Here is a 14122-nt window from a genome sequence, read left to right on the forward strand (position 1 = left end):
TTGAGTTCTAACAGAATACTTAATTATTATCTTTATAAAATGTTATATTATTAAACCAAAAATAAATTATTTCGTTATTAAACTTAAATTAAATTACAATAAAAAAATTACATAAAAAAATGAAAATTTTTAAATAGCTGATTTGATATTAACATTGATATATATTTGTTTTCAAAAATAAAATCATTATTGCTTTCTTAAAAACACATAAAATCGAATTGTAAATCGACAGAGACAAATAATAAAATAGAATATTAAAATCGAGATGTGTATCGCTGTATTATGCGAGTATTTTTCTAGTTAAACAAAAAAGAAAAAGAGATTATAAACCCAATAATAATCGTTGGATAAAAAAGTTTGAATTTAAATAATTTAAAAATGATTGTTTAATAAAATAAAATAAAATGCAGTGGTTTTTATAAATAGTTTGGCATGGGATAATGTGCCCTAAGCAAGGGCAGTGGAATCCTATAATTTCAAATTTGTCTGTCCATGTGATTTTATGACCCCAATTAATTAGAGTTTAAAGAGCAATAATTGGTGTTATTTAATTTGTAGGAATAAATTGGGAGTAATTAAACACGATATATTCTTTCCAAATTATTGTGATTGATTTTGTAGCCTTTGTCTCTTTCTGATTTTAGACCAAATACACTTGATTTGCCTGCACACATGATCTTGTCTACAATCGGATATTGTATGTGTCTTTTCCTATGCACCAAATACTATGGATCATCATCAACATTCTATCCATCAATAATTTAACGTTACACACGTATTATCACATCATGTGATAAAGGTGTTCTCGCCTTCTTATAAAATGGAAGTGTTTTCGTTTGAACCCTCACACACACATACACACACACACACACACACACATATATATATATATATATATATATATATATATATATATATACACGTTAAGGGGATATGGAATGATTGTGTTTAATATTAGTGATGAGATAGAAAGAGTATTTCAAAGTAGAGCAGGTGTAGAATATGTTTAAGATGATGATATCAGCAAGATACTTTAATGAAAGTTTTCATTTTTTTGTTTAGAATAAAAAGATGGAAATGAGGAAGGTTAAAAATTTAAATATTCCCATCTTCTGCTTTATTTTTTTTTTGAATTTTATAGTATTATCTTACCTTAAAAAAGGAAATTAAAATGAATTTATATATGTATATATATACTAGGGACAACCTTAAAAGAAAATTTTGAAAAATTTATCATAAAAAGTTAGATTAATTATTGATACAAGGGATTGATCGATGTGATTAAAGAAATGGTTACAGGGACAGAGCTATAGTGGTTGGCACGTGTCGCCGTATTATTTCTTCATCGAAGGGTAAATAAAATTAGGTTCGTGAAAGGTGCAATGTTACTGGATTAATGTAGTGTATGCCACTGTATGTAATTGAAACTACAACGAGAACAAGTTTTATTTCGTAGAGTTGGTTTGCTAGGTTTTTATTCCACTTCAGACTCAAGTTCGAATTCTGTTTGTGTCATTTTCTTAGTCGAACGGTGCAATTGTTTGAGAATTTTTCCCCATAGTTTTTTTAATAGTCAAATGGTGTCATCGTCTAAAAAAATTCTGGGTCCGTTCCTGAATGATTATAACTTTCCTTGTTTTAATCCCCCTAAAAATTACACAAAAATATGATTAAAAATGGAGGAAAATAAAATACATCAAAAAACGATAATTTGATTTTCTCTAATTTAATATTTATTATTGATATGTTTTTCATTAGTTTTAAATGATTGTTGAGTTCCTTCTTTTATTTGGGTTCTCCCTACTACTCCTTTTTTTTTTCCATATCATCATCTTCAAATTTTTTTTTTGCTATAAAAAGCAAAAAGAGTTTTTGAATAATAACTTCCAATTCATGATGGTTGGCCTTTATGAATTAATCACTACAAATAATACAACATATACTTTCTTGAGTTTTTTTTTCCCCTTATATGAAATTTATTTATGCTAGCAAAAGCGCACACACACACACATATATATATATATATATATATATATATATGTGTGTGTGTGTGTGTGTGTATACGTATACATACATTATGTACTTGTATCACTTGCAATTGCATTAATAAATGAAATATCATATGAGAATGAGAGTTAAAGTGAGAAGTGTAAGAAGAGATCTAAAACCTACCAATGATCACCTTTAATCTAAAACCTACCAATGAATCACACTTGATACGGGAATTGATTAATTAGTGTATCTTATCCTAATGTGTATTCAAAGGTGGAGATCCCTTCTTCCGCTTCTCACTTTAACTCTTATTCAATCAGTATGAGGATACATATATAGTTATAGTGTCTAACTTTGAAATGTGATTCATAGAATACCCATTATATTAGCATGCAATAGCCTCTTGTTGCTTAATATATTTCAAGAAGAAACAAGAGGATGGAGTACCATCTTTATAATAATTATTTCTCAATTTCAAACTTCATTAATCCATTCTAGATTTAGAAAGAGCAATTGGCCGGGACATGTCTCCATTGAAGTTATGAGGAGTTAGTTTAATTGAAGGATCTCTTCCTTATTTTTTTTATCTTCTTCTATTGTTAAAGGGTGATTCGTCAGAAAACCGTCACAAAAGTTGGTGGGTAAATTGTTTATGGGTAATTCAAATCAGTAACAAATTACCCAATGATTTTATGGGTGATCCATTGGCATTTTCTCAAAAAACATCGGATTCTATCAAACTGTTGTTATTCTCTGGATGATCCGTTGATAATCACCGACCTAAATTTCTCCGGATGGATCCTTTATAAGATGGTCTGCTTCACTTCAATTTACTTGAAAAGAATATTGCGAATAGCCTCCCAAAAGGGAATTCATTAATAAACAAACGTTACAACTCTATAGTACCCATAGATAATACATCTTAATTATACAAACTGACCTGCAGATACACAAGATCCTTGATCAAATAATGGAGACTTTAATTCTCATGATCATATATCGTTCTATATACCTATATATATATATATATATGTGTGTGTGTGTGAAAGACTAAAAAGTATGATATTATTGTATCGGTGACACATGAATGTATCACTATAACAAAATTGATTTTATAGGACGCCTAAAATTAAGAAACATCCTAAAAAAAAAAAAAACTTTATAGGGCGCAAGTTTACAAGACTAAAAAACGTCTTATCTAAAAGTGTTACCATAAATTTATAGAATGTTTCCAGATGTTTTAACAGGTTTTTTTAGGACGTATTTTAAATTACGTGTTGTATTAGTTATTTTATAGAACAATATTTTGAAAAAGATGTCATATAAGAAAATGGGTTTATAAGACATTTATCAAAAGTGTCATATAAATTAGTTAATAAGACATTTTTACTTTATAAGTATTCTAAAAAACTTGTTAAAACATATAAAACATCTTATAAACCTACTATAACAATTTTAGATGGTTCCAAAAACCTAAGTTTTATAAAATATTCTATTAAAACACTTAGACAATTTATATGTTATATTTTGTTGTATTGGTTGCAAGATTACTATTAATGGAAACAGAAAAAAAGAAAATAAAAATTAATTAAGTAATAAAAACCTTAAAGAGAAGCAATTCATGTCTCTCCCTCCCTTTAATTTGAAGGTTCGTCTTTTAATATTTAATGTTGAAAACTTTGATAATTAAATCAATCAACTCGAACTTCTGTTTGCCATTTGACCATAAAAATAAAAAAAATAAAAAAGAAAAAAGAAAAAGAAAAGAATAGCAACAATTTCGGGCAGCGGGCAGCCGCAAGACCCAAGTCTCTATCACTATATATACCCACTCCCGCACAACCTGCCCCCTCTCTATTTTTTCTCTCTCTCTCTCTCTCTCTCTCTAGGGTTTCAGGTTATTGCTTGTTTTACGCGTATATCTTCTTCCTCGTTTCCTTCTTTCTCGTACTTAGGGTTTCTGCGTAACTTCTGGTTTTATAACAGTTTTTTTCAGCAGATTTAGAAGCGAATCTTTGTTCTCCTATCTTCAAGATTCTCTCATTTTCTACTCTTTGTTTTCTTGTTTTTCTTCTTCCCCATGGTTTGATATAAACAGCAACACAAAGTACTCGTTTGTGTGGGCTTTGAAAAGCACTTACAACATCCATCTACTTTTTCAGTCAAAGAATTTCATTGGGTTTTCCATTTTACAACTTCTTTTCTTGAAATGGTGATTCTACTGCTGCCCCTTTTTAACCAAACATAGAAAAGATTTCAGTTGGGTTCTCTCTCTCTCTCTCTCTCTCTCTCTTCCTTTCACTTTTCATACCTTGTCTCATAACTCAAAAAGCCTCTCGTCAATGGCACCATCTAGAAAAAGTGCAAGAAAACCAAGAAGAACCATAAAGAAGAAGCAGCTTGAAACGAAGGAAGAGATCAGCAATATTACAGCTTCACCGGTGAAGACATGTTCTGATAATTCAGTTTTGAAGAAGATGGATCATGAGATTAGCAGTATTGGATGTACAACCCCTAAAGCACAGAAGTACCAGATACCAGAGATTCTAACCTGCCCACCTGCTCCAAAGAAGAGAAGACTCGTTTCGAGTTGTACGTTGAGGAGAACACCCATATCGTTCTTTGATCCTCCAGATATAGAACTCTTCTTTGCTTCTCACTTGGCATCGATTTATAATCATGTTCATACACATGTAAGATGATCATCATCCCCTACCAAATTACTTTTGTTTCCTCTAGTATGTAGTAATGGTTATAGTTAGTAATTAGTGGTTTGCTTTTCTTCTTGAATGTTATTTGAATCTCTTTGATGATAGAGAGAGAGAGAGAGAGAGATGAGGAGATATATGTTTAGTAGTGTGTGAAAATTTGAGGTACTGTGTGTGGTTTTTATTAGAAGAAGCATTCAACTTTTTTTAAGTTTTTGAGTTTGTATGGTAGGGCATGATCATGATGGAGTTATGCTAGCTAATTGTATTGCTAACTTTTTAAAGTTTGATCATGAGTGCAATGTATGGTTGTTTGGATTATATATATTGGAGGTTGAATGAATATAAGACTTCTTTTTCATTTGCATTTTTCTTGTTGGGGTTCCATTACTAAAATCTATACACCTTGCCATTAGTTGCATTCATACTCTTTATATATCCCAAAAGATGAATGTATAGATACATATGTATATATGTGTGTGTGTGTGTGTGTGTTAAAGAATATGTTTCCTCTCAACACATATTGGGCTCACTCACCGAACCTGCTTGTCTGAGGTCGCCTTTTTCATAAATTTGTACTCATTATTGTTGGATATCTTAGATGGATTGGTACGTTTAGCCCATGTGTGTGTATATATATATATACTCATCTTGATGTGTGTGTGCATATGTATTTGTACATATATTTATAGTGTATAAACTTGCATATGTGTGTGAGGAAGCCTTTTTTCACAATACATCATTAATTGTTGTTTGCATAGTATATATCAAATGCATTTTTATAGTACTGTATGTATGTAGACTACTTATGATGTGTATGTATGCATGTATACACTCTCTTTCAGGCATATATATGTATGATCCTCACACAGACTGCACAGACACATAATTAGTGTTCAATGAGAAAACCTACATACCTGAAGAAACTTTTTTCATAAAACTCATCTTCATTTATGTCTGTGTTTGTATATATATGTAGAGTACTTATTTGGTGTGTATGTGTGTGTGTATATACACACACACTCTCTTTGAGGCATATATATGTATGATTCCTCACTGTCACACAGACACATATTTTAGTGTTCAATGAGAAACCTGCATACCTGAAGAAACCTTTTTCATACACTCATCTTCATTTATGTCTCTCTATGTGTGTGTGTATATATATATATGTATGTATATAATATGCATGTACTTTGTTTATGTAATTAAGGACCACCATGCACCCCCCAAGAGTGATATGAAGAAATGAGCCCTTCACAGAACTTTTGAGGCTTTAATCAATACAATGCAAAAGAGTTGCACAAAAGGGGTTTTCTCATTTTCCACTTTAGAAATATGGAGTTATGGGAAAACATTAAAAACCTTCTCTCCATCGCTTGTGATCCCCCCACCCTTCTCCCGTTTTCCTTAATGAACTGCAAAAGTACCGCAGGTGAAAGGGGTAAATAAGTAAAATCAGAGAACAGGCCGGGGTAAAAAGGTCAATTTGCATAAAGGGCTAGACAAATGAAGGGTGGGGACAATGAACTTAAACTGGAATGTTGTTGTTTTCAATGAGTTAAGTTGAGGTGAGATCATGGTGTCAGATTGATGCTATCTGTTTGTCTCTGTTGAGGCCAGCATGAACAATGGAATCCAAGAAATGGCCTAATTTGTGTTCCCACTGTTCTTAATCCTTTTTTTTTTTCCATCTTAGTTAATTAAGCATCCTTTAAGATAAGATTAAAAGACTTTAATCATATCATTAAATAACATTTGATTTGATATGTAATTTCATTATTAATCGAATATCTAAGCATCATCATGATAAATGGAACTCTTGTTGATTAAGAGCATCCACAGCCATTAACCAAATATCTACCATTATCATGATTAAAGGCTTAAATATTAAGTATAATTATCAATTGATAGAAAATGAAAAGCATTGTAATTATTAGAAAAATAAATGTTGTATTCTTTTCTTTTTTTTAAATAGTGAGCATTATTATATTTTTATTGCTGAAAATTATTGTTCTTATTTCTATAAAAAGATGAATCTTTAATTTATACAATATTACACCAATATAAAGGAATAGGTGGGTCTATAATTTTTTTCAAGTTGTGGTACAATTTTACTCTAAGAAATATTTATAGAAATTTTTTATAATATTAATATAAATCTATTGGTTGGTTCCTTGTCTCTACATAAAAGGACCTGTATTCGAGCTTTGTCTCTCTCTCTCTCTCTCTCTCTCTCTCTCTATATATATATATATATATATATATATAGAGAGAGAGAGAGAGAGAGAGAGAGATAAGGAAAGGTTCATTTGAGAAGTGGTAAATATTTAAGAAGTAAATAATATAGACCTTCATCTGATCGACATTTGCGACTTTGATCTTGAAACACCGGATAATTCCTCTCATGTATCCGGAAGAAGGAGAGGTAATTTTGTAACTTTTATAAATAAGCGGCAAATGAGTTCATAATTTGTGAATCCATGTGATTCATAAACTATATGTTATATGTGAACCCGTTAATTAATTAGTTCACATGTATACTATTTAACTGATTCATATATGAATCAGTTAATTAGTTCATATGTGAATCACACGGGTTTATATATGAACATATAGTTCATATGTAAATCACATAAGTTCACATATGAACCTGTTTGCTGACTATTTGTAAAAGTTACAAACTACCCTCTTTATTTTTTGCATAGCCGCAATTTTTGACTAATCAAAGCAGCAATTTTTGACCTGTCAAAGCCGCAATTATTGACTAGTCAAATCTGATCTTGACCATATAAAAGGCTAGAATCACTTCTTTACTTCTTAAATATTTACCGCTTCTCAAAATAACCTTTGACTATATATATATAACCTTAATTAGAAACCCCAATATTTAAGCTAAAAAAAACAAATTTGACGATAATGGGACTCAAACCCAAGCCTTTTGTACAAAAGCAGGGGCATTTATCATCTTCGTCATTAAAGACTTGCACCAACATTTCAGTTTCAAAAACTATATGAATTCACCCAACAAAACAATATGATGACACCCTTCAAAACACACATAAAACCATAAAATGCTGGTCCGTGCCATTGTATCGTTTAAGTCCATCACTTGCAGAAACATGCATATTGATAATTAAAGTATGTGTTTTCTCAAATATTATACGTCCAGGCAAAAACAGATTTTTTTTTTTTTGGTAAATCATTGTTTTCCCTTCGATCATGTAAATAATGACAATTAATAGATAAATAAAAATTGACTGTCAGTTAAATATATATGTCTAATATATTTTAATCATGATATAAAATAAATATATCCAAAGTCAAATTAAGTAAAAGTACTTTAAGCAAACCATTATTCCAAATTAATCTGCTTGTTTTAAAAATGTAATCAATTAATACATTAAATGTTAAACTTAGATGGAAAAAATCATGTGAAACAATACCTTAAGATAAAAGGTTTTCACGATTATCACAATATACAAGGTTTTCATTTGATTACGCCCTTCGTTTAACAAATATTCAAGTATTTTCTTGTTAAGCCATGTGTTAATTCGGACATTTCATTTTTTAGACAAATAAAATGTTTTAAAAACAACATCACACTACAACAAAATCGGGTTTATAGGACACTCTTAAATTCTAAGTGTCCTAATAGACCTCTTTATAGGACTTAGTTTATATGACCAAAAATATAAAATGTCATATCTAAAGGTGTCGTATTAAGTTGATATGACCTTTTTTAATGTCATAATAATTTTTTAGGACACTTTTAATATAAAGGTTTCATTATCAACTTTATATGACACTATTTGAAAAATTGTCCTATATATAAAAATAAGTGTCCTATAAAAAACTAATTTTATGGGACAATTTCTCAAAAGTATCATATAAAGTTGATAATGCAACAATTTGTATTAAAAATGTCCTCAAAAACTTGTTAAAACGTCCAAAAATGTCATATAAACTTATTACAACACATTTAGATAGGACACTTTATATTTTGGTCCTATAAAGCGATCTATTGGGACACTTCGAGATTGGGGACGTCCTATAAACTCAATTTTGTTGTTGTAAACGGTAAACATATTACAATCGATAACAGAAATAAAAAGAGACTCGCAAAGAACAGGTTAATATTTTTATCATCTCTTATAATTTAATAAATATATATAAAAAAAAGGATAAAAAAGTCCATCACATTATTCATAAAGAACTCAGAAAATATGTGTGATTTTATTCTCAAAATTTAACACTTATACCTCATGCTGTACATTAACATCTCCTTCATTTATGGCTTCTCACAACTTGGATGAAAGACTTCAATCTCACCTTTTACTGCATGCATGGGATATGTGTGGCCCATTTTCATCAACTTAATATATATATATATATATATATATATATATATATATATATGGCACCCAAACAACATATGAAACTGCTTATTGTTAATTGGGGAATCATGGCTCACTTATTCCCCATCTTATCATCCATCATTCTTCAATATATTTCAACTTAATTGGTCTTTCCCTTTTTTGAGTCATTATAATATTTAATCATCACTATATCTACATCTACCTATAGATATATACTCAAATCATACAGTATAATAAAGGGTGTTGTTATATGTATATCTATTTATGTCAGAATCAGATTAAATTATACATTGAAACTGTAAAAAGAAAGTCTTGATTTTAATATGTGTGAGGAGGAAATTAGTAGGCATATATAGATGCGTTTAGCAATATATGATGGATGTATTTAGCCTCTACATAATGTATATTTCTTAATTTTAGTGAACAAGTATATATAAGAATTACTTTATAGCAATTATTAATAGATTGACGTAAAAAACGTGAACTTCATGAAACGATACAAAAACATTGTTTCATCCTTGGGACGAAAGTAGGTAGTAACTCCCATCCAAAGCTATGGCATCTAACAACTCGGTTTGATTTGGCTCAACAACTATACACTTTTTGTACATAAAAGTTAAAACTGAAATTGATCAGTTGTAAGACCTCAAAAAAGTAGCAGGTTGGTCCAAAAACCTCTGGATCAACTTTAAATCATGATAAAAGATATTGATAACCCACGATTTTAAAGTTACATAAGAAACTTGTAATTCTACTTTTCGAAATGAGTTGTTGCATCAGTAACACATTGAGTTATTCTAAAACAGTTTTCAACCAATTAAAAAGCCTTGTAGTTTGAATTTATTCATATCAATTTCAGTAGCAAATTAAAGATGGTGATGATGGAAAGCTTTAAAGATAAGTAGGTAGTAGTGGGTAAAGCTATAAGATTTTGATATCTTTTATATGTATGTTTAGGACTTTTAGGAATGTACAAAAATGAACAAATTTTGTGGAAGGAATATATAAAGAAAATGGAGGGAGGGATTAGAATCCCCACCTTTTATATATATATATATATATATATATATATATATATATATATATATATATTTTCAATTCTCAGATGTTTGTGGTCTTCTTTAATGGGCACCACCAGCATCATCATGATGATCCCATTTCTATTTGGTGGTGTAGGTGAGAGTGGGTAACGATTTGGGGTGTTTAGTTAAACTATATACACTCTTTTAGCAGCTTTTCAGTATTTTATGAGAGCCCAATATGTTTTGCAGCATTTGATTTGAAGGTTAATGAGTTTGATTTTTTCTTTAAATGGATGTTTCTAATAGAAAACTCAGCTTATTTACGACTTGGCAAAATCATGTCTTGATGTTATGCATCTCTCAACGTATATCATCTCGGTGTATCTCATCTTAATGTACATTCAAATGTGGAGATTTCTTCTTATGCTTCTCAACTTAACTCTTTTAATATATATATATATATATATATATAGAGAGAGAGAGAGAGAGATTGTTCAAGGGAAAGCCCCAAAAAAATAAAAAACTGAGAAACACCCTGGTATGCATATGGACAGTATACACATATGCAAACAAGTAATTTGTAAACAATTTGTCTGGTATGCATCTGTGTATACAGGCAGATGCACATAAAAACTAAGAAACAACTTCAATTAATTGTATGTACATGTACATACCGTTAAAATAATTTGTTACTCGAGTGTTCCTCAATTTTTCATTTTTTGAAGGTTTTCTTGAACCTCCCATGTGTGTGTGTGTATATACAAACATAATCATTTGTTAACCAATTAATAGTATTAACTTTGTTAATCTATCTAAGTCTTTCATTTTTTAATCAAACGGTTGTTATTAATGAGAGGTTATAATATAATAAAAAAAAGGAAACAAATTAAATTATATTAAATGAAAGAAATTTTTGGAACAAATTATTTTTATTTTTGAAAGGTAATCATATTTTACTTTTTGAAAGATAATCAATAAATATCATTTAATGATTTTTAATTTTTGAAAGATTTTATATTTATTTTTAAAAAATAATCAATAATAATATTTAAATGATTTTTGTTTAAAAATAAGTTCATAGATGAAATTAGAAAGTTAAACAATGACTTTTATGTAAAGTTCATAGGTGAAACCAAATTATTAAAGTTCAGAGGTGAAACAATGATTTTTATCTAAAATTCATATTTGAAACCAGATAATTAAAGTTTATAGGTGAACCAAAAAATGAAACAATGATTTTTATCTAAAGCTCATAGGTGACACTAGACAATCAAAGTTCATAGGTGAAACCAGAAAATGAAATAATAATTTTTATTTAAAGTTCATAGGTGAAACCTGAAGAATAAGATAATTATAAAAGTTTGAATATATTCATAGGTGAAACAATTAAATGAATAAAGATAATTAAGAAATGTAATAATTAAGTGAACGAAATAAGTAATGAAATATTTAAATAATATGACATCAATATATAAAAAAGACAAAAATACCCCGATCAACAAAGTTAATAATAATTGTTTGGTTAATAAAAAAAAGATAAACCTAGCTAAACAATAACTTTCCAAGATAAATATACCCTATTATGGTTTAGTTCTTTGGAGCTCCTCTTTATAAGTCTATCAATTTGATTTCCTCCAAAGCCATTAGGAGTTTTTTTTATTAACTTGGATATTTTCAACCCGTTACGCAGGCTAATTAATCCCAAAGCAACCATCTGTGACTATAAGAGAATTTTTATTTATTATTAGATTCGAAACTGAAACCTCCAGACATTTTTGACCTTTGAAGCTCAAGTTCAAATCAATCGAACAAGATGTACGCCAATTTACACAAACACCCATGGTTATTAAAAAAATATAGGGTCAACATCATTGGGGACAAACCAAACAATTGAATTTGAATAACCCTTTAGGGTTTCTAACTGGCTTTAATGGTTCAAATTTTTATTTTTATTTTATTAACCTGGATATCCAACCCGTTATACGAGCTGACTAATCTCAGGGCGATCACTTGCTTTACAGATACCCCGAAGTCACCGCATTTGAACCTCCATGGCCACAAGGGGATTTTTATTTCTCTTTGGATTTGAACCTAGAATCTCCTGGTACTTTTGATCTTTGAAGCCAAACTCAAATCAATCATGCACTACCCTTATGGTTAATGGTTCAAATTTTTTGAAACTGTATCATTTGGTTTGATTTGATTTGCTTAATTAGCGATTGAAGCAAAACCCTATGTGCTAATAACATTTAAAATTACTAATAAATACTAAAGTTTAAATCATATAATCTAATTGTTGGTTTGGATCCATTGCCTAAATATATTCCGAATTTTTTTCTTTTCTCAATCCAAATCTCCAAAAAGAATTCCAAACTGTCACCAAGCATAGTAATCAGGTTGGTTTGGCTCGTAAAATAGATTTAAACCATAATTACCAATATGTCCGACATTAATTTGCAATCTAGAATGAGAAGACCAAACTGTGCATATGGCTAAGAGACCGTTTACCAAACGCTTATCGGGTAAAAGCAAGAGTCACCACTCTCACTTACCTTATTGGGTAATATATTATTGGCTATCAAAATAGATTGTTGGTAAACGCTTTTCTACCTGATATGCGATTACAGAGCAAGAATCTTCTCCTTTACTTACCTGGTAAGAATCTCAGTTTTTGCTTCTTTGTTCCTGTCATGCAAACCTGGAGAGGTAAGTGACTAAACGCTTACCCAATAAAAGTTTGGTACATGCATCAAATGCATCATTTTACCAGATTCTGACATAAACAGGGGCGGACCTACTAGAAGGTGAGCAGGGTTCCATGCACCTGCTCACTCGATTATTGTAAAAGGAAAAAATAAGATGTTAAAATGGTGCACCAGCTTAATTATAAGCGTTGCCTTAAATTTTTTAAAACCAAAGTTACAACAACAAATTGGATTTGGCAAGATGGCTGTCGTAGTCTGGTAAAGGTGTGCCTTTTTTCCAGGAGGTCTCAGAATGGTGCACCAGCAATTATTTACTTTTATCTTGTAATGGTTTTATCATGACCTATATTTTTGCCCTACATTACAAGTTTATGTTAAATTTTCTTAGCTTATTTTTAGTTTTCATAACCTTAGTTGTTGTTTTGCCGATGCTAATTAGTTTAATCAACGAGAATCAAATCCTTAGAGTTGAGAAATTTTAGAAATCAACCCAAAAAACTAAAAAATTCCCTCAAAATCAACCAAAAAATTGAAAAATTCTCTCGAATTCAACCAAAAGGACAAAACAAAAAAACGCTCCAAAATAACCAAAAAACTTTTAAAAAATATTTAGAAAGCAGAATTCGGTGAAAAACACATTAAACGGCTTTGTGGGCATTTGATTTAATTTAAAGGTGCACCTGCTCGACAAAAATCATGAGTTCCTCACTGAACATAAATAGGGGAGCATATAACAACTTTTAGTGTTAATCTTGGACATCTAAGTTCAAGACAGCCAACCTGATCCTTGTGAGCAAACAAGCATACAATCACCAAGACTTTCTAAAGAAGGAAAGTTAGCATAAAACTATGTATTTTACAGCCACAGAATTTAATGGGATTCTCGAAGTATAGAACTGTGTGTGGTGTGGTCACGTGTGGCTACGCACGTGAGGGCAAAAGCAGTTATTAGAGGGCAGCAGGAAAGAATCCTTGGAATGAGGAACCTGAATGAATAAACTTTAGTTTTATAAAAGAAAGTCTGCATATGGATTGATGATGTATTGCTTTCTTTTACAAAGGGTCATTTTCACAACTCCAATGATGTTTTCCCCAGGAGACATACATTATTACTTACAAACTTATAATTACCTACCACCAGTAGTACCATCTCCACATAGCCTTTTGCTTTGATTCCCCCCACTTTAACTTTTGATTGCTAAAAGGAATTTGGATATATATATACACACACATATCATCTCAACCGGAAATTGCAAAGAAATGAAAAACTAAAGAATACTTTAGTAACCATTCATTTGTGTAGTATGCATATATGA

The sequence above is a fragment of the Cynara cardunculus genome, assembly GCF_001531365.2.
Source record: "Cynara cardunculus var. scolymus isolate 2C chromosome LG 11, CcrdV1, whole genome shotgun sequence".
Lineage (NCBI taxonomy): Eukaryota > Viridiplantae > Streptophyta > Magnoliopsida > Asterales > Asteraceae > Cynara > Cynara cardunculus.